The 23,399-nt window shown below is 38.8% G+C and overlaps 1 pseudogene; it reads left to right on the top strand.

The window, feature by feature from the left end:
* The first annotated feature begins 9,110 nt into the window (after nucleotides 1-9,110).
* On the top strand, nucleotides 9,111-9,204 carry LOC147475528 (small nucleolar RNA R71; annotated as a pseudogene).
* Nucleotides 9,205-23,399: the final 14,195 nt, after the last annotated feature.

The following is a 23,399-nucleotide window of genomic DNA, read 5'->3' as shown; positions in this document are numbered from 1 at the left end:
AAAACAGTTTGTAAAAATTTGTTTTAAAGCGATGGGTCTTTTAAAGTCGATTCCCTAGACTTAAAGTGATATATATGTATTTACATGCAGGTTTCCTATATATTAATAATCTAAAAGTTGTGGGTCTTTCCACAAATAATTAACATGGAATGCACCATCAAACGTAATTAAGCACCAAGATTTCCTATGATGTAGCTTAGTGGAATGAGAGTAAAGCCTTATAGATCTAAAACCTAATCGAAAGCATACAGTTTCTTCTTTGTCCTCCCTACGAAGGGAATGCCAAGTAAATGAACGCGAGAAAATTGATGGTTGTGGAAGATCGTAGGATGTGGATAATTTTGAGAAGGAAAAAATGGAAAAAAAAAAAAAGTGTCGGTGGCTTGTCCTTGGGTGTTACTTCTTCACTAGTTGGTTTTAGATAGTTATGAAGCATAGGAGAAACGCCAAGGTCAAGTACAAACTCAATGGTTCTTTGAAAAGGTAGAGGGCGAGGAACATTCGTGATGGAAGGTGAATGAGTGACATGAGGATGTGAGGTGGGTGAATGGTGTTCAACTAGTGTTCTTAGGTCTATATCATCAGAGGCTTTGAGATATGCAAGACATTCCTCAATAGGTGGGTAAGAAGAATCACTTTGGGATAGAGGGGAAAAAAAATTCTTCTTCCGTCATGGCATCAAGAGATGAATGGATGTCAATAGGAGAGAACTCAAGGAGTCGAAGGAAATCTTCCTCGATGTTATCTACGTCTAGGGAGTAGAAATTGTGATCCTTGTCTTCTTCCATAAGAGGGGTATCTACTAGTGTGGGGACTAAAGTGTCAGCCGCACTAATGTGAGGTACAAAACTCTCAATGGACTTCACTTCTCCTTCTATAGGCAAACCTAGTTGTCCCCGTTTTTTGTCTAAACATGTTAAGTTCTGAGAAAGATTTCCAAAAGAAAGAGTCATTGAGCCATCCCGACAATTGATTTGGGCATTGGCGGGTTGCCAAGAAAAGGGCGCCCTAAGATGATGGGAATGGAATCATGAGCAACTTCGTGTGGTCGAATAATAACAAAGTCGGCGGGATAGTAAAAATCCTGAACTTTAACAAGAATATTTTCAACTACACCCTTGGGATACTTAATAGAACGATAAATTTAACTGCAAAGTCATTTTGGTTGGTTGAAGTATTGTTAGACCAGTTGTTTATATAAATAAAAAAGGGAGTAAGTTAACACCGCCCCGAGGTCTAATAAAGCAGGTTGTTATGAAGGTATCACCTAAGGTGTATTATCTGAAGGGGCGACCGGGTGGTCCTTGTACTTAACAATTCCGTTATGTTCGGATAAAGAGGGATATTGTTGGGATTAAGAATGCTTCGTGGGGTATGTTGGTTTTCCTCTTCTTGGTGCACAACTCTTTTAGAAACTTAAGCGTGTCGGTAGACTTTTTTATAGCTTCTAGAAAAGGTAGGTTTATAGTCAATTTTTAAACACTTCCCTAATCTCATCAAAATTCTCGTCCTTTTTAAACACAACTAGTCTTTGGGGATATGGTGCTTTTATCGCTATTTTTAGCGAAGGGATAAAAGTTTTATTAGTCTTTGCTTTATCTCTAGCCGTTTTCCAACTAGGTGTCCATATTGGAACCCTACAGGTGTAGGGTCTTCACTTTCTATTATTGGGTCTTGTAATGTTTTCCCTTTTGGTTATGGTTTAACTGGTACTTCTACAGTTGTAGGGTCTTCAGTTTCTATTATAGTATTTGGTATGGTATCATTTTTAGTTTGCAGGTAATCTTTAGGCATAGTCACTTGGTTATCAACTACCGCCCTAAACGAAGGGTAGTGATTACTGTAGGTCCCCTTGGTTTTATATTACCATTACCGTAAAATACCGTTTATTTCAAAGGCGGTGTTTGTTGACTTAGGATTAGGTAATCGCTTGACTTGGAAACACGCCGGTTTGGTTATTATTTTGGTTAGAAGACATGTCAATAACCTTTTGGCACAAAGGCGCATCATTTGCATCGTTTGTTTCATCATATTAGAGTTTTGATCATGCCGATCTTTCATCAAGTTGGAGTTTTGTTGCATAATTTGATTTTGTTTCTCCAACAAGGTCACTACTACTTTAATGCGTAGATGGTTGTATTGGAATTGAAGCTTGTTGGCGTTCATGTCTTGATGTTGATAGTTCCGGGTTATGGGTACTAAACCTCTATTACGGTCACCTAAGTTCCCTTGTCCTTGATGTTGAGTTAACTGGTTGAAGTGTGATGGTTGTGGTGGTGTTTGTGCATAGACAAAGAGGACAATAGAAGTCGGAATGCTCAAGACTACAAATGACATTACAACGAAACGAGTAGAGTTAATGTTCATGGACTGGAGTGGGTTGTTGTTGAACAGAGATGGCATCTACCTTTTTAGTGAGGGCATCGATAAAGAGTTTTAAGCTTCGGGATCATGTTTAACCTCACGAGAAGAAGGAGAGGGCGGGAGGAATCGTTACCTCCCCAATTGTTGTTCCTCTTAGATTGATCTTCTAAGAATGTATAAGCCTCTAAGGCTCCTTTACTAAGAAAACTACCCCAGTCATGATATCTAGAACCTCCTTATGACGATGTAAAAGCCCCTTGAAGAAGGCACGAACAAAGCGTGTCTTTTCGCAAGATTATGATGTGGGCATTCAATGAGAAGATCGGTGAAACGATTCGAGGGCCTCGAAAAGGATTCATGAGGATTCGGCGGAAGAAATGAATCTTTTGAAGCATTTCATCTGTCTTTAGTGGTGGGTAAAATTGTTCCATGAACAATTGAACAAGTTGAGCCCATGAGTCCCGAGTTTGGCGTTTGGAGCAGTTAACCAAGACGCGCCTTGTCGGGTAGGGTGAAAGGAAACACCCTAAGTTTAATTTGATCCGGACTTACGCTAGGATGATGGAATGTAGTGAGAACTTGGTCTATCCCACGATGTCTTTGGTAAGGCTTTCGTGGTCTAAACCATGAAAAACCGGTAACAAGTTAAATATATTAGGGGGATTCGAAAATCCCCACTAGGTCCGCAAGAACGATGCGACTTAGGGCCATCGTTTAGGGCTTTATAAAAATCGAGAGAGAGGAGTCTCTTGTTCTTTAGCCATTGATGCAGGTGTAGTGTGTGAAATTCTAGATAGGCGTGTTATATTTATTTCTACGAAAAACAAGCCTGATTATACTAGAATTAAAACTCCTCTGACAGAAGAGGCGAGGAGTGGAAGAAGGAGTACTGAATGCCTCCTTGCTACGCAGCGTTTGAATAAGCGTCTTGTATACAGCGATTTCGGTGTATTTAACAAGTTAGAAACACTAAATAACTTTAAGGAATAAAATTTGCATTTTTCTGTGAAAATTGGGCTGTTCACACTGAATTTTCCCTTGAGGGGGCGCGAGAGGGCGCGAGTGCCCTCGTTTTGTCGAATGTCGGTGTTTTGGGCGTGGGTCGCGCTTCGGTTTGGGCGCGGGTCGCGCTCCAGGGTTTTCAAGTTTTAGGCCTTTTATCGTACTCCAAAAAATCTGAAATTTTTACAGTAATTTTCTAAGACGTCTATCAAGTAGCCTGTAAAATTTCAGATCAATCGAAGCTGTGAAAGTCCCTCTACTGCTCTTCAAAGTTTGCGAAACGGTTTTCGGACACAATACAAACAACCGAATGGTTAACCCATCAAAACAAATCCAAAAATTTCCAAATTTTTACTGGGGACTCCTGACAGATCCTAATTATTCCTGTAAAAAATTTAGAGCAATTGGAGTTCTATAACCTCTCCTTATTGGCTGTTGTTCCAGATATTAAGTGTTTGCAACACTGCAGAAACACACTGGAAACACTCTACTATTTAGGAGGTCAAAACAAATCAAAAACTCATCAAATTTTTACTACAAACTCCTGACTTAGGATAGATACTCCTGTAAAAATTATAGAATTTTTAGAACTATTTAAATAACCTTACTCGTCTGTTTTTCAAGAACATACGGTGTGAAAACTGAAATGCAGCACTGTAAAGATCGTATTTTTTTCACAAGGTAAACCAACTTTGAAAAATCTGAAAATATTCCAGTAAATCAACAACACATTATATAATATGTATGAAAATTTTCAGAATTTTCGAAAATTTATAAATACCTTCACCGCAGTGTTTTTCTCAGTGAATCCAAGAGCCCTATGCCCGAAACAAAGGAAGCAGTTCGAAAATTCAAGAAACAAGAATGAAAAATTAAAAGGGTGGGTGGGTAGAGAATGGGGGATTGCCCCTTGGATTCAAGCAATTGAATTCTTGTCTTGAACGAGATTAAGATGGCAGCGGCGCCATTTGATAACCGTAAAAATAATAGAATCCTAAATATTAATGCTACAAGAACACTAATACGTAATCCTACCGTTCTTACGTTTAAATTAATTATTCTTACTCTCAATACATAATCATATAATATAATGAGTAAGGATTTCGTTCCACTCTTAAACCCTCAAGACTTAAATAGAATTCAATTGATCCAACACAAGGAACAATGGTGAGAGTGATGTGTTTGGTGTTTAAACTAAAACTAATTATAAATTTAAGACAACTAAATCTAAAGATTCTAACTTTATGAAATTTAACAAACAATAATTAAAATCTAACATCAATAACTATGAAATGACTAACAACCAAGAAATGAAATTAGATCTAAGCAATAGATAAATAATAAAATCGAATTTGATCAATAATAAACTACTTTATTTATCTAATGAAGCAATAACAATATTTTAATACTTTAAATTAAAACAAGGGAAATGAAAACTAATTAAAATGAAGATTTAATTCTAGATCAAACTTTTTCTAACCCTAAACTCCATTAACATTAGCTTCCTAACCTAACTGCCATTAACAAAGAGTCAAGCTTTTGTTTTTATATTTCCAGATCCAAAAATCGTGCATGGGCTTGGAGCCATGTTTTGGGCCGGAAAATCGGGCCCAAAACCCAATTTCTTTAGTCCAAAATGGGCTATTCAGCTGCAGTTGGCTTCGACAGATGTTTCGTCCACTTCTGCTCCTCTGATTGGGTCAAGGCTTAGACCATTGCAAAGCTCTTTCCGAGCCGGTCGTTTTGACATAAGGTAGGCCCAATTCTGAGGTCTGAGTCCAAAGATATGGCTTTCGGAAGTTCTCACTGACTTTTGCTCCTTTATCTCGCTAAAGTGGCACATTTACGCATTATAATGGACTTTGAAGCCTGAAATGTATAAAAACACGTAATCAGTATTAACTCTTACTTATTATTCACATAATTGGTCTAACAGTATGATTATTAAGGGGTTAAAACTACAGTTTTGGGCTCTTATCACAGCATACCATGGTGCATAAAATATAACATACAGATGCTCATCCGGAAAAGAGTCTGGTATGGAGTCAGAATCACTATCATCGTCGTTTGTAAGTCTAGATAAGTGGTCGGCAACTATATTTTCGAACCCTAATTTGTCCTTTATTTCTAATGTGAATTCTTGTAGGAGAAGAATCTATCGGATCAATCTCTGCCTAGTATCCTTCTTTGCGAGAAGGTACCTAAGGGCTGCATGGTCCGTGTAAACTAGAGTCTTAAAACCAACCAAATAAGGATGAAACTTATCTAAGGCATAAACGACAGCTAAGAATTCTTTTTCAGTAGTTGTATAATTCCTTTGAGCATCGTTTAGAGTTTTACTAACATAATAAATAACGGTGAATTTATTATCTAGTTTTGTCCCCAAGACAGCACCAACTGTATAATCACTAGCATCACACATAAGTTCGAAAGGTTTAGACCAATCGGAGGCTGTATAATGGGTGCGAGAAGTTAAAAGTGCTTTTAAAGTTTCAAAAGGCTGTTCTGGTTAAAATTAAAATCAAAGGTGGCCTCCTTTAAAAGCATATTAGTTAAAGGGTCTAGCTATTTTTGAAAAATCTTTGATAAAAGCGCCTATATAAAAACCTCAGATGGCCTAGAAAGGCTCTAATATCACGGACAGTCCGTGGTATAGGCAGAGTCGCTATCTTATCTAGTTTGGCCTTATCTACTTCGATGCCATCACTAGATCTGATGTGACCTAATCTTATGCCTTTTTTACCATGAAGTGAGATTTTTCCCAATTTAAAATGAGACTCTTCTCTTCACATCGCGTTAAAACTTTAGACAGGTTAGACAGGCATTCAGTGACAAAGTCTCCATTGATAGAAAAATCATCCATGAACACTACCATAAAACGCTCTACCATGTCACTAAAGATATCAAGCATACACCGCTGGAAGGTACCAGGAGCATTACAAAGGCCAAAAGGCATTCGTTTATAGGCGTATGTTCCAGAAGGACATGTGAAGGTAGTCTTTTCTTGGTCATAAATATCAATAATAATTTGGAAATAACCAGAGTAGCCATCCAAAAAACAATAAAAAGCATGACCAGCTAAACGTTCAACCATCTGATCTATAAAGGGTAAAGGAAAATGATCCTTTCATGTCCTGGCATTTAAACATTTGTAATCAATATAGATCCTCCATTTCATAGGACCATGCGTGGCAACATATTCACCCTTGGCATTACGTACCATGGTAATCCCTGATTTCTTTGGAACTACATGAATAGGACTTACCCATTCGCTATCAGAGATTGGGTATATGATACCCGCATCGAGTAACCATAAGACCCCTTCCCTGACCACTTCTTTCATGGTAGGGTTTAAACGACGCTGAGGTTCGCGGGAAATCTTTGCGTTATCCTCTAAATGGATACGATGAGTGCACACATTAGGGTCAATTCCCTTAATGTTGGCTAGGGACCAACCAATCATAGAACGATGTTCCCTAATCACCTTGATCAACCGTGTCTCTTCCTCCTTAAATAACAGAGAAGATATAATTACCGAATGACTACCATCCAGATCAAGTTGAATATACTTTAACTCAGGAGGAAGAGGTTTAAGCACCGGGTGGGAGGAATATCGATAAATGCTTCTGGAGGGTCCTCATCTTGAGTAATGAATACTTGCTTAGGCAGCAGGTCTTCAAACTCTGTATATGGAGCAACCGAAGGGTCTACGATTTGTGTAGACTTGAAGATGGTGTTGACTTCCTCTATGTAGGAGTCATCGACAAAATCTGAACTTCCAAAAGAAAGGAATTTATGCATATGGTTTTCTGGAAACGTGTTATTAAAGTAATCTTGAGCTAAGCTCTCAATCATGCTAACCTCTCCATCTATAGACGAATCTGGTAACTGTTTCATCAATTTAAAAATATTTACCTCAACCGAAAGATGGCCAAAAGACAAGGACATCGACCCATCGCCGCAGTTTATAAGCGCGTTAGTAGTCGCCAAGAAGGGACGCCCTAAAATGATCGGAACAGAGTCGTTAGCCACTTCTGTATTGAGGATAACAAAATCAGCAGGATAGTAGAAATCCTGGATCTTAACAACCACATTTTCAACCACACCCTTAGGATACTTAATTGATCAATCCGCTAATTGCAACGTCATTTTAGTAGGTTGCATCTCTTGTAGACCTATTTGTTTGTATAGATAATACGGGAGTAAGTCAACGCTCGCCCCCAAGTCTAGTAAAGCGGTCGTTGTGTGGGAATCTCCTAAAGTGCATTGTACAGTAGGACGACCAGGGTCCTTGTACTTAACGATTCCATTGTGTTCCGTTAAAGTTGGAAATTGTTCAGTTAAAAAGGCGTCTTTAGGAATATTTGTCTTACGCTTTTTAGTGCATAACTCTTTGAGAAACTTAGCATGGTGAGATAATTTTTTAATTGCGTCCAAAAAAGGTAAGTTTATCGTTAGATTTTTAAAAACTTCCCTAACCTCGTCGAAGTTTGTATCCCTGTTTAACATAGCTAATTTCTGGGGAAACAGTGGTTTATCTCTATATTTAGCATATGGATCAACTGGATGTCTAACCTTTGCTTTATGTTTCTTAGGTTATGGTTTAACTGGTACCTCTATAGGGGTAGGCTCTTCAGTTTCTATTACAGTATCTAGTACAATCTCCGGTGTAGGGACAACTAGTGGGGTAACTATAGGCATAGTTAGTTTGTTATCAACCACTCTCCTAGAACGGAGAGTGGAGATGACATTTAGCTCACCTACATTTTCATTTTCCGTACTAGTATTACCATTTACCTCAGAGGCTGTGTTTGTTGTTTTAGGATTAGCTATCGCTTGTCCTGGAAATACCCTTTTGGGTTGCACTTTCTCTTGAGCTAACTGATGTGAGGAAAGTTGGATGGCTTGTAAAATCTGTTGTTGAGATTGCATAAAGGTATTGAAACGATCCGGTTATGGAAGAGTGTTAGCTATAGGTTGTGTGACAGGAACTATGGCACGTTGATTATTAATGGGTGGATTTTGATAGTTATTATTTATCGGAACGATACCTCTATTAGCATTATAATTATTATTGTTATAATTATTATAATTACCCTGACCTTGTGCTTGACCTTGTCGGTAGTTTAAGCTTTGGTTGTTATAATTATTATAATTACCCTGACTTTGTCCTTGTCGTGGTGGAGCTTGGTTATAATTGTTTGTTTGCATAACATTTTGATTATTAAACCCTAGAGGTGTTACTTGTTGATTATTTCTCCAACTGAAGTTGATCGAGATGTTGTCTCCAAGGGGCGTTAGGAATAGGAAAACTATTAATCGAGCAAACATTATCTTGTTGTGACTGTTATTGTTCATAGGCTTAGAGGACAATAGAGTCGGGATGCTCGGACTCAAATAGAAATTACATGGATTGGTGTTGACATTCATGATGGGGATCGGCGTTTGTTGAACAGAAATAGCCTCTATCTTTTTAGTTAGAGATTCGATTAAATTTTTTAGTTCCAGATCGGGTTTCATCTCAAACATACCGGCGGCTTTAACTGTTGTAGAAGAACTAGTGGAACGGGAGATATCATCACTACCCCCCCCAGTTATTATTACGTTTAGTTTGATCTTATAAAAATTTATAAGCCTCTGAGGCTCCTTTACTTAAGAAACTACCCCCATTCATTATGTCAAGGACTTCTTTATGGTGGTGTAGAAGACCCTTGAAAAAGGCACGAACTAACGTGTCTTTCGCGAGGTTATGATGTGGACACTCTATAAGTAGATCAGTGAAACGATTCCAAGCTTCTGAAAATGATTCATGAGGATTCTGTCGAAAGAAATGAATCTTGGAAAGTATTTCATCAGTTTTAGTGGTGGGTAAAAATGTTCCATGAATAGTTGAACAAGTTTAGCCCACGAGCCCACAGAATTAGGCGCTTGGGTAGTTAACCAAGACGCCGCCTTATCGGCTAAGGTGAAAGGAAATACCCTCAGTTTAATTTGTTCAGCACCTACCGTAGGATGGTGGAATATAGTAAGGACTTGGTCAATCCTACGCATGTGCTGATAAGATTTTTCATGGTCTAACCCATGAAAAATGGGTAACAAATTAAATATATTTGGGGGGATTCGGAAATCCCCCACTGGGTCTGATAGAACGATGTAAGATTTAGGGCTATCATTCAAGGCTTTGTAAAAGTCCGAGAGAGGAGACTCTCTTTCTTCAGCCATTATTTTAGGTGTGGTGTGTGGTATGCTAGCTAGAGGTGTAGTGAGTGGTATACTAGAAAGACATGTTTGTTGCCGTTGTCGGTTAATTACGTTAGGCGTTTTTCTTTGGCCTGACCTTAATCTCATGCAAGGCTAAGACCAATCTTAATGAAACACAACAACACTCCAAACAATCCTGATATTCTAGTATGAACCTCTAACAGAAGATGCGAGGTGTGGAAGAAAAGAGTACTTGAAAGCCTCCTTGCTTCGCTTATGAATAACATCTTTTTTACGCGTGCTCAGTGTATATAACAAGTTAGAACACTGAAAATCTTGAAGAAATGGAAGTTTGAATCAAACCTGTGGAAATCGGGCAGTTTCAGCAGAGGGTTGATCAAGGCTCGAGAATAGGCCTAGGCTGAAGCAGTTGCGCTTCAGTCAAGCTGGAGTTCCAAGCGTGTGGGCGCAGGTCGCGATCAGGCAAAAAGTGGAATTCTAGGCTTGTGGGTGCGGGGTGCGCTCGTGTTTTGCCTTGGCATGGCGCAGGTCGCGCTCAGCCAAAAGAAGGAATTCCAGGCATTTGGGCGCAGGGTGCGCTCCAATTTGGCTTGCCCAGGGCACGGGTCGCGCTCCGAGTAATTTTTTCGAGGAAAATTTCAGTGCTGAAACAGACAACCACAGTGAGAATCAAACAAGGGTGGGTGGGTTATAGGACTTTGGAAAATTAACAATTCTAAAGAAAACAATGCTAAAGGCAACTAAGATGGTAGCGGTGCCATTTGATAATCGTAAAAAAGATAGTTTTACTAATGAATAAAGGGTTGAAACTCTAAACGAAAGTAAAACTACAAACTTAACTTATACTAGACTTATCAAAGATATTTGTTTTCTACTCTCGAATCTATTGAAGTAGAGATGGAATAGAAGATTCGTTCCACTCCTAGTTCTTTAGCATTCAAGTTTTCTACGACTATCAATCCTACCAAAGTCAATGAGAGAATTACAAATTATACTACGATGCAAATTTAACTAAGAAGATATGAATAACTCGACTATGAAATGCTACGGAATACTAAGGTTTGGATCTAGAATAAGAATTAGGGGGGAATTAAATCCACCTCGAATCCAACTTAAGAGACTAGCATAGATGGTTGTAATCCAATTCTTACATTCTCATGGTAAGAAGTGGTCGTTCTAATCCCTAATTATACATGATATTTCAACAAATTCATAACTAGCATGTGAGGAAGTCCACCCATTCTCATGGCGAATCAACTTCCTTCTAGAGTGGAATAGATTCTTACAACGATTCTATACTACACAATCAAGTTTTCATCAAGGCTTCATCAAACCCCTCTAATAGAGGTTTAGCCTTGATTCATCAAACTATCATTTTCAATTGAATTAAAACTAGACATAATATAAAGATTTGAACTTTACTAATTTAACTACTCAAGAATTGAAATCCAAATTAATAACTAGGAAATGAATAACAAACAATAATTGAAATTAAATCTAAACAAATTTAAATGACAAAATCGAAATTAGCAAGAACTACTATTTTATTTATCTAATGAATGAAGAACAATGATTCAAATAATTAATCTAAAACAAGGAATGAAACTAATTAATTACTAATTGAAATTCAAAAACTAGATCTACAAGCTATTCTAATGGCTACTTTATATTCTAAGTTATCTAACTCCCCTTTCTTAAGAACGAAGTCTTATTTTATGTAAAGGAGGAGACCAGATCCACAATTTTGTGCATGGGCTGAGGAGCCATGTTTTGGGCCGGAAAATCGAGCTCAAAGCCCAATTTCTTCAGTCCACAGAGCCCGTTTCAGCTGGCTTTGACTTCAACAAACTTTTTGTCCACTTCTGCTCTGCTAATTGGGTCAAGGCTTGCACCATTGAAAAGCTCTTTATGAGCCGGTCGTTTTGACATAAGGTAGGCCCAAATTCGAGTCCTGAGTCAAAAGATATGGTCTTCGGAAGTTCTGCTGACTTGTGCACTGTTTCTGCTCGTGTTGACTTTTCAGCTTTTGACCGGGCATTATAAAGGCTTTGTCTCCTTGAATCTTGGCCTTTATCACAGAACTTCTTAGCAACCAACTAATAAGAGCCCAAAACTGTAGTTTTAACCCTGTAACAGGCATACTTTTAGACCAATTATGTGAGTAATAATTAAGAGTTAACACTGATTACGTGTTTTTATGCATTTCAGGTTTCAAAGTCCATTATGTGCAGAAATGTGCCACTTTAACGAGATAAAGGAGCTAAGGTCGGTTACTAAGGAGTTCTGTTATTAAAGGCTAAGATTCAAGAAGACAAAGCCTTTCTAAAGCCCGGTCAAAAGCTGAAAAGTCGACGCTGGTGAACAAAGACACACAAGTCACAGAACTTCAAGGCGTATCTTTGGACTCAGACCACCGAATAGGGCCTACCTTATGTCAAAACGACCATTTCGGAAAGAGCTTTCCAATGGTCTAAGTCTTGATCCAATCAGAGGAGCAGAAGTGGACGAAAAGTCTATTGAAGCCAACTGCAGCTGAAGAGGCCTTTTGAATTTGAAAGAATTGGGTTTTGGGCACGATTCTGCGGCGCCCAAAACATGGCTCCAAGCCCATGCACGATTTTTGGATCTGGACATATAAAAACAAAAGCTTAGCTCTTTGTTAATGGTAGCTAGTTAGACCTAAAACTATATAGAACTCTAGATCTAGTTTGGTAGAGAGTAATTAAGTTTAAGTTCCAATTTCAATTCTTGTTTTAGATTAAGTCTTGAATCATTGTTCTTGATTGATTAGATAAATAAAATAGTTATTTCTATCAATTTCGATTTTTTGTCATTTCAATTTATAGATCTAATTTTAATTATTGTTGATTATCATTTAAGTAGTTTAAGTAGATTGAAACATTGTTAGTTAAATTAGTTAAGTTAGAATTTTAATATGATGTGTAGTTATAATTCAATGGGAAATGATGGGTTGATGACTCAAGGCTAAAACCTTCATTAGAGGGGTTGATGAAGCCTTGATGAAAACTTAGTGGTATAGTGTAGAAGCATTGTAGAATCTATTCCACTCTAGAAGGTCGTGATTCGCCATGAGAATGGGTGGACGACCTCACATGCTAGTTAGTATTTGGTAGAAATGACATTAACGCTAGGGATTAGAACTCGAAATTCTTGCCGTAAGAACGTGAGAATCGAGATACAAGAATCTATGCTAGGTTACTAAGTTGGATTCGAGGTGGATTCAATTCCCCTCTAATCCTTTATCTAGATTCAAAACAATCATATTTCCATAGCATTAAGTAGTTTAAATTCAGCATAATCAATTTCATATTGTATCGTAGTATAACATCCTTCGTAAAGCTCTCATTAGACTTAAGACCGATTAATTAGACTAGAAAACATTCCATGCAAGAGAACTAGGAGTGGAACGAATTTGTTACTCCACTCTATTTCGATAGAATTGAGAGTAGAAACTTTGATAAATATAGACACATGATAAATGTAAAATGAATAGTCTACCTACGTAATGAACGATGAATTCTCAACGTAAGTAAACTAAACTTTTTACTTGATGCTCTGTTGTTTATCAAAGAATTATTCTACTCTCAACCAATTGAGATATAGGGGAGTAGATAGAGTTCGTTCCACTCCTAGTGCTCTAGCATGGATGTTTTATAATCTAACTAGTCGTTTTTAAGTCTATGAGAGTTTTACTTAAGGAAATTAGACTACGATGCAACTACCCACAAGATGCAACTAGTCGGTTATCACCAACTAAGGGAATGCTACGTTGATTCTATGATAAGGAGTTAGAGGGGATTGATTCCACCTTAACTCAACTTAATCCACTAATCCATTTAATCGTCAGAATCCGAATTGAATCGGGCGCAGAACAATTGGTTATTCCTAATCCCTAATTATACATGGCATTTCTACCAATTCATAACTAGCATGTGAACAATTAAACCCATTCTCATGGTGAACTAATCATTTCTAGAGTGGAATAGAAAATACTTTTAACTCTCTAACGATAATCGAATCAAGCTTTCATCAAGGCTTCACAACCCCTCTAATGGAGGTTTAGCCTTGAATCATTCCAATCATTTCCATTTATATTAAAACTAAACATAATATAAAGCATTGAAATTTATTTAATTAAACAATAATGAAATCTAATTTAATGACTAAATTGAACTAAGGACATAAATTGAAATTAGATCTAGAATTGGAATTGACAAAAATTGAAGTGGATAAAGAATACTACTTTATTGATCTAATCAAATGAAGAACAAGATTCAAGGTTTAATCTAATGAAATGAATTAGATATTGAAACTATACTTAATCAAAAACAATTAAATAAAACTAGATCTAGAAGCTATTTTAATGGCTACTTTCTATTCTAAGCTAACTATTATTTTCTAACTACTGGCTACCATTAATGAAGAGCTAAGCTTTTGTTTTTATACATCCAGATCCAAAATTCGTGCATGGGCTTGGAGCCAGGGTTTGGGGCGAGAGAATCAGCCCAAAACCCAATTCTTTCAAATTCAAAAGGCCTCTTCAGCTGCAGTTGACTTCCACAGACTTTTCGTCCACTTCTGCTCCTCTGATTGGGTCAAGGCTTGGACCATTACAAAGCTCTTTCCGAGCCGGTCGTTTTGACATAAATTATGCCCAATTCGAGGTCTGAGTCCAAAGATACGGCTTTCGAAGTTCTGCTGACTTTTGCCCTCAGATCTCGCTAAAGTGGTACATTTCTCGCACATAATGGACTTTGAAGCCCGAAATGCATAAAAACGCGTAATCAGTGTTAACTCTTACTTATTATTCACATAATTGGTCTGACAAGATGATTATTAAGGGGTTAAAACTACAGTTTTGGGCTCTTATCAAACCACCCCCAAACAAAGATTTTGTTTGTCCCTCAAGCAAATATGAGAAATTAGAATAAGTGACCAAAATGGAGTTCTAACTACTCTCTTTCACTTGAGCTGCATTGCATTGACCATATGCAACAAGGCTTTAAACCACTAGGAATTCCCTAGTGGACGAAGTTATAGCCTCGTGAGAGTTTTCCAGTGAAGGTACTCACAAACTTCATCTATACTACAACGACTAAGAAATAAAACTATTGTTTCCTTTATTCATGCTCAACTATCTATACATCTCTAGCAATTACATAAGAATAACCAAAGTCAAAACCCTAAGTTAATATATGCATAATAATCGATCATCTACAATAAACATATATACAATGAGTAGTACTATCAAATGTTAGCGTGGTTTGTTTTCGAGAACTCCTCGAATAGCCCTTAAATAGGTTCTCACAATAATAGTCAAGAAACAACACTCTGATTTTTGCACTCAAGTTTTCGCTACTCCATTGTAAAGTGGGCACACTTTACCTTACAATCTTCAATGACAACAAGGAAGCCGGGTCAATCAAACACATCCGCCACTTACTATCACACTAACCTATTCCTAATCGAGCTAGAGGTCTTTATTAGGTGTTACGGGATTAGGAGATGGTTTAAGAAGGAAGGAAATGGATATTCAAAAGGACAAGTCCGAGATAATAGAGTCTTCAGATATGTAACTTAGAGAAAACCTTGTTATTTTCTTTGCTTCTATACTTTGTTTCCATCCTTAGCCATATTTTTTTTTTTTTTTCTTTGGCTTTTGACTCCTTTTTATTCTTTTTTTTTTTTTGGAGTTTTTTATTTTATTTCTATTTTTTTTTCTTTGGATGGAAACTTCTTTTCTTTATTTTCCTCAAGCAAGTAACAATTTTGTTTACAATGTGTTTTCTTCTTCTTCTTCTTCACTCATTCTATTCTCGGACTTATTCTAAATTGGGTAGGTTGATTTATTCTCTTTTTTTTTTTTTTATTTTTTTTTTGTTTTGTAACAGGGTAAAGGAATTGTGGTGTATGGAAGGCTAAAGAAAAGGCTCAGAGTGGTGACTAGCGAAAATAATTCATAGGTTTGAATTTCTCGGCTATATCGATCCAAAGAGCGCCTAAATTCTCACTTAGGATATGGTTTAGTGATCAAGCAAGTGGACGCGGTGATTTTCTATCCGGATTTTACTTCTCCCTTTGTGTCATTTCTCAAATGTTTCGGCCATATAAGGCTTTTAGGCTATATTCTCACAGGATTTGTAGTATAAGTACTCTAGCCTAGATTTCAGAAACTTTATCGCTAACAATCATAGATACTCACATAATATATTTATAGATAGATGCAAAGATTATTACCTACGATTAACCTAAGTTTCTAACAATTATTTCGATGCAACAACTATGTGAGACTTCTAGATTGTTAAGAGCATGGAGAAAGAAAACAATACCAATATTCCTAAGTGTATAGCATAAACTTATTTATTTATATTTTTAAATTTTTGAAATTTTAACTCGAAAACAAATGCATATTATATATATCTATATCCTAACAGATGTCTTAATTACACGCGGATTCTATGCCCCCAAACAAGAAGCATGCTTTGTCCTCAAAGCATTGTAAATAAAGAGGGTAGGAAAAATACCATCAAGCGCGTGGAAATTCGTAAACATCCGCAAAACAATGTTAGAACGCACTAATATAGGAAATAAAACCGACACAACTCTATAAGAGTTCCACCCATTATGGGGTTAACATAATTAAATTGCTTGGGACATAGCGCATTACTCAACGTAAACTAAAACTTACCTCCACCCCGTTGTTATTCGTCATCTTCGCCATCCTCTACTTCTATAAAGAAGTGAGGTTCCTTCGGGCCCGCCATGCTATGATAATTTGCCGTGCTTCACGCCATTTATCATCTATGGTTGCTAACCTATTAAGTGCCACTTGGTCCGATGGGGTGTAGGGTGCAACCGGTGAGGTTGTATCCGCCACCCATGCCAAGTCATTGCACGGAAAGATCGAATAATACTATTGGTGGGTCGCGACCGTCTACCTTTAATCCAATCCGCGGAAACGGTACAAAAACAGGAAAGAAACATAGCATAATACGTGAAATTAGAACAGGGCATAAGAAGGTACTTATGCCTCATAGTATAGGCTCGCGGCTAAACTAGACATCAAAGTCCCGGGAAGGTCATAGAACCGGGCCCATTGGCTAAAGCAAGGAAAACGCTGCAAGTGGCGCCATTCACGTAAGAAAAACGCCATTCCCTAAAATGTTTAGCATTATCCAAAACATAACAGTTCCTATGTTCATGGACAAAGCTACCAAGTGGCAACGTTATAGTCCCCTTTGGTCCTCAATACGGAAAATGCCCGCCCCATAAGCCTCGCGGCAAAGACTCATAGGTGTAGACATGCATATTATCTAATCTAATAGCACCATGGGTCTTGTATCTCGGCCGGGCATAGCAAGTCCAAGAACAAAGGCTAGCAAGAACCCGGTAATCTCCATCGGGTTCATCGTCAATGTTGATGGAGAACACTTGTTCTCCATCCGTCTCTCAAAGAAAATGCAGTTATTATAAAAATAAGATGCAAGTGCTGGAGAATAAAGTTCAGCCGGGTCTTACCATAAGAGGTTCCCAGCCAACATATGTGATCACCTCGCTAAAACCAAGCACCGTGAAGTAATGCTTTGGAACAAATCTCGGAAAGATCGTCCGGTGATCAATATCGAGATGTCATCTCTAAATTACGCTTTGGAATAGCTGCTAATGATCCGAAACTACGCTAAAAAACGGAAAATTTCTAGTCCGAGAAGTCAGGCGCTGGCGCCATTAACTTAGTGGCGCTGGCGCTTTTCTTTTTTGAATTCCAAGAACTTAGCTGGTCGCGACCAGGCTGGCTGGCCTTTGTATTTTTGATTTCCAGTAACTTAGCGCTGGTCGCTGACTAGTTTAGCGCTGGGCGCCGCTAATTCAAATTTTTCCGAGAATTTTAGTAGGGCTGAAAGGCTTAACTAGGCAGCGCTGGCGCCGCCCGAAGCTGCGCAAATGCGAAAATGAAGTCAAAACGCGGGAATCGCGGGGTTTGAAGGGTGAGTGATGGAGTTTAGGTGTAATGTGAGTTGTGAGGATAGATTGTATCAAGTTTATATAGGCTTAAAGTTGCTCGAATGGATCGGAAAGTTGCCAAAACTAATTTCGGCAGTTTCGAAATCCTAAAATCTCCAAACTCGAAAACGGAAACAACTCATATCCCGGATTCTAATTCAAACCCAAGATTCTTATTTGATATTATGATCGAATGTACCTATTTAATCTAGATTTCATCCTACAATGATTCTCAATCATAGATATGCCTATACGGCCATATTTTCACCTTTACTCCGCTAAAGAATTCTAACACTAGGTTTTTATAAAAAATAAAAGTGAATGATCAAAACCACCCCCAAACAAGTTTGGAAGGTGGGATTAATATGAAACAAGCACACAAACTGAAAATAACCCCTTATATTAAAATTTTCATTCGAGTATCACTACAAAATCCACATTATCAAATAAAAATTACATTACAATAAAGACAACAAAAGTAAATAAAACAACAACTACTAAACATAAATAACTACCACTATCACTCCTCATCCTTCTAAACACCTCGCCATCGGTGGCGGAGGGCACGCCTCGTGGTGGCTCCCCGAGCTCCGTAAGGTCCAAAGAAGCTAGCCGCCCCTCCGCCGACGACGCCATGCCTAGCAACCGTGGTCCTCGAGGCGAGTCCAGATGATGAGGTGGGAAGCGGCTAGCATCTCTACTCTAAACCGACGCCTGGCTTCCATCTCAGCCCCGCCGCTTCCCATCTCTCATCCTCCTCCGCGGAGCTCGGTTGTGGTGAATGGTGGCCCGCCGAGTCCGGAGGTCTGCAGACAGAGTGTTGAGTGAACGATGCCCCTATGTAGCATAGTCACGCGCCAAAGATCGACCAACACCTCTCGAAGGCATCCAGACAAAGCAGGTGCCATCCTCCCTCATCCTCCTCCGACTCATCCTCATCTACCCTCCGCCGCCCTCCTCACCGTTCCCTATCCTCGGCAATTTCCAGACTTGTTGGACACACTCCCTATAGATACGCTGGTTCCCGCAAGGTGGTAATGTAAATCCTCTCTCGTAGCCGGAGTTGCCTTCATCTTCAACATGATCTTAGTGATAAGCACAGAAGAGGTGCCAACGATCGTCCAACCTCCCCGATCATGTTCAAAGAAAACTCCGTGATACGTAAATCGCATCTTCCGCCCCTCGAGTATCCATAGACGGGAGGCAGTCGACCGATGTCACCGACCTTTGTCCTTGGTTTCTAGGGATATTCGACCAATCCACCGGGTCAGAAATTGGTTGGTCCTCGAGAAGCCCCCGGGCGCATTACACAATGGGAGTTTGATTGTAGCTCCCATCGATGACAAGAACGCCATCAACGCTCAACCCTCACAAACCGGGGATCCTGTGAAAACTAAGATTCAGATTGATTCTAGGCGAATGCCTAGAATCTCAGCCAACAGCCCAGAGTCAACTCCCTCCTCTTCTTCTTCACCAAAACAAAATCCGGACTCCCTCCAACTCCCGGTGTTGTAGAACCGCCTCGACCAAGTCTTCATGGTAGAAGTCTTCGGTCGAAAGTACCGTAGACTATTCCAAATTTCTACTAGCCATTCGGCCACCGTGAAAACGGCGCTAAAATGGTCGGGCGGTGAAAAAGCCTCCCAGATAATACGGCTTTTTGAGCCATTTAGAGTTTGATTACGGCTTTGGGGTTTGTATTAGATGTGGTAGTGGTGGTTTTACTTGACCGAATTTGAAGAACAGTGGAGGTGGTAGTGGCACCAATTGGTTTGATTTTTCGGTGGTTTTTCGAAGTTTTAAATTGGTGGAGTTTGTTTTGATTGGTGTTTGCAAAACAAAACGGGTTTGATTTGCTTTTTTGGCGGGTTTTTTAGTTTTTTTTATTTTGCTTTTCTAGGTTTGGAGGTTGTTAATGGCGTGGAAGATGAAGAACGCTGATGAACTCAGAAGAAAAGGTAAGAGCGAAGCCGGCTTCCATGGGCGCTGGGGCTGAAGTTGGGCCCAAGCCCAAAATCAAAATTTTCGATTTTTTTCGATTTTTTTCGCGAATTTCAAATCAAAATTCCCGCCAAGCTATCGGGTCCGATATTTTATAATGAGATATGGAAATGATCAGGAGAGAATTTCCTATCCAATGATCCATAAAACACTCTATTCCGACTTCGATGACATATGAGATAGTGGAAAACGCCTCGGCGCGGCATGACGAAGTTATGCTTAACGAATGAACTCTAAATTAATAGATCATGTCAATCCGAATCGTAATACAATAAAACGCCTAAGCAACTCTAGTGGGACATAAAACATTTAGTAATGAACATTTAACACCCCACCCCCAAACAAATTTTTTACAACGAATTTAGAAAATTTGTTTTAGCAAAATGGTCTTTTTAAAGTCGATTCCCGAGACTTCATAGATTACTATGTTTATTTTATTTTTTTTTTTTTATTTTAGTTTTAGAAGGAAAACAATAAGCAATAAAGACATAATTCACACCATAGAGAAACATGACTCAAAAATCCGGTGAAAAACATGCAAGAGTGGAAAACGCGGAACTATGTGAACCGTGGACTTAGGATCCGTACATTTACAGCCACACACTCCATGTGGAGGGCCCCGTTACCTTAATGGTGCACTCACCAATATATTGGAATGAAAGGAAATGCACCAACACAGAAATTTGAGTCGCTTATAGTCGATACTCAAGACTTTATCTAAAACATATGTATGAACATGCATTGATCATATATCAACAACCTAAATAGTTGTGGATCATTCCATAAATAAATATCGAGGAAACATATCCAAACACAATGAAACACCAAGATTTCCTACGACACAGCCTAGTGGAATCCAAACTAAGTCGGATAACCCTATCAGGTAACCTATCATGCACCTTATTTTTCATTTTGAAATGAGTGGGTGTTCTAGTAAATAAGTGTGGAAAAGTGAATGGTTGTGGAGAATATGGTAGATATGGATAAGTTTTAGAAAGACAAACTTTGTACACAATGAGGATGTGGTTTTTAGCAATCGAACTCATTCATTGTGTGTGTGTGGACTGGCCTCAATTTTGAAAATGAAGGTGTCACAAAGTTTGTCCTTCCAAGATCCGCTTTGTTAGAGGATTTAAAAAATTATAGAGCACGTAAGAAACAACAGGATCGAAAGTGCAAACTCGGGTTCCTTTGAAAGGGTGGAAGGAGGGGAATCGAGGTGGATGTCAGGCTAGTTAGTTCTTGATAGGGTGAATTGTCACCTACCAAGAAACTCATCAAATTCCTCATCTAGATTGGTCATATCCACATTACTATGGTAGTCCTCTACGCCTTTGAGAAAGTCATCTATCCCATCCTCGCCAATAACATGTGTATCGACTCAGTGTAGGAATGAAAATATTGAGTCCGACTTTCCAAAGGAAAGAATTTTGGGCATATGACTATCGTGGAACGTGGTTGTTGAAATAATCTCGAAGCAAAGCTCTCGATCATGCTAACCTCTCCATCCATAGACTAATCGGGTAATCGTGGTCCTTGTTTTAAAAAACATTGACTTCAACAGCAAGATGGCCAAAAGACATGGACATTGAACCATCACGGCAATTAATGAGCGCATTGGCGCTGCCAAGAAAGGATTTTCTAAAATGATCGGGACAGAGTCGCTAGCTTAATTTCCTCAGACGAGGACTACAAAATCAGCCTGGATAGTAGAAATCCTGAACTTTTACCAACACATTTTCGACTACACCCTTAGGATACTTAATAGACCGATCGCCTAATTGCAACGCCATTTTAGTGGGTTGCATTTGTCTAGACCTATTTGTCTATACAAATAAAATGGGAGTAAGTTAACACTAGCCCCCGTGTCTAATAACGCGGGTCGTCGATAGGAATCTCCTAAGGTGCATCAGACAAAGAGATCTAATTGTGGTCCTTGTATTTAACAATTCCATTATGTTCAGATAAGGTGGGAATTGTTCTCGCTAAAAAGGCGCCTTTGGTATATTTGTCTTTACTTTAGTAGTACACAATTCCTTAAGAAACTTAGCATGATGTGGTAGCTTTTAATAGCTTCGAGGAAGGGAAGGTTTATAGTTAGATTCTTAAAAACATCCCTAATCTCCTCATAATTTGTATCCTTAGTTAACATGGCTAATTTTTGTGGAAACGGTGGTTTCGGTCATATTTAGCAATGGTATCACCCGGATGTTTAACCGCGGCTTTTGTTTCTTTGGTCAGGTTGAACCGGACCTCTACAAAGGGTAGGCTCTTCAGCTTCTATTTCAAGATCTAGTAATATAGCAGTGTAGGGTTATCGGGTGGGGTAACTATAGGCATAGTTATTTTGTTATCAACCACACGCCGTAACGGAGAGTGGTGATGGCATTTATCTCACCTACATTTTCAAATTCATTACTAGTATTATCCGCTACCTCAAAGGTCGCGGTTTGTTGTTTTAGATTAGGTATTATGCACTCGAAAAACACACCTTTGGTTTGGGCTTTATCTTGAGCCAACCGCTGGGTTAAATTAGTTACGGATTGTAGAAGCCGCTATTGGATCGAGCCATGGTTTGAAAAGTTTTGGCTCACTTGTATAAAGGTGTCAAGACGATCCTATTGGTGGGTGTAGTGGTCACGGTGGTGTTACCGAACTATTTCCGCGGAATTATTTATTTGTGGATTTTGATAGTTATTATTTACCGAACGATACCTCTATTAGCATTATAATTATTATAATTACCTTGACCTTGTGCTTGACCTTGTCGGGGTTGCAATTTGGTTGTTATAATTATTAAAATTACCCCGACTCGCCCTTGTCGTGAGCGGGCTGGTTAAAGCTTTCTATGTGGCCTAACATATTGATGATTGTACCCTCGAGGTGTGACGCTTTTGGTTATTTCTCCAACCCAAATTCGATTTTGTCTCCGGGGCTTAGGTTCACTATTAATGGAACAAGCCCGCTCATAGGCTATGTGACGCTGGGATTCGGATGCTCGTGGCTCCAAATGTAAACTACATGGATTTGAATTTACATTCATAACGGGATTGGCTTTTGTTGTACGTAAATGGCATCTACCTTTTTGTGAGGGATTCAATTAGAGTTTTAAGCTCGATCCTGATTTAACCTCAAACATACCGGTAGCCTTTAATCAGGAAGAAGAACTACGGAGCTGGAGTAATCGCCACTACCCCCAATTATTATTACGCTTTAGTTTGGTCCTCTAAAATTTATAAGCCTCCGAGGCTCCTTTGTTTAAGAAACTACCCCCATTCATTATGTCAAGGACTTCTTTATGGTGATGTTGAAGTCCTTTGAAAAGGCACTAACTAACGGTCTTTCGCTAAGTTATGATGTGGACACTCTATAAGCAGATCGGGTGAACGATTCCAAGCCTCCCAAAATGTTTCATGAGGATTTTGTCGAAAAGAAATGAATCTTAGAAAGCATCTCATCCGCCTTTAGGGTGGGTAAAAATGTTCCATAAACAACGAACAAGTTTAGCCCACGAAGTCCACGCAATTAGCGCTTTGGGCGCTTAATCAAGACGCCGCCTTTATCGGGCTAAGGTGAAAGGGAATAATTCTTTAATTTAATTTGTTCCAACCAACCGTAGGATGGTGGAATGTTGTTAGGACTTGTTCAATCCTACGATAAAGCCGAAGGTTTTTCATGGTCTAAACCATGAAAACGGGTAACAAATTAAAAATATTTGGGGATTCTAAAATCCTCACCGGGTTTGCTAGAACGATGCAAGATTTTGGGGCTATCGCCAAGGCTTGTAG

Source organism: Coptis chinensis, chromosome 9 (assembly GCF_015680905.1).
Source record: "Coptis chinensis isolate HL-2020 chromosome 9, ASM1568090v1, whole genome shotgun sequence".
NCBI classification, from domain to species: Eukaryota; Viridiplantae; Streptophyta; class Magnoliopsida; order Ranunculales; family Ranunculaceae; genus Coptis; species Coptis chinensis.
The sequence above is the reverse complement of the archived record's forward strand: the minus strand, read 5'-3'. Positions and strand labels throughout refer to the sequence as shown.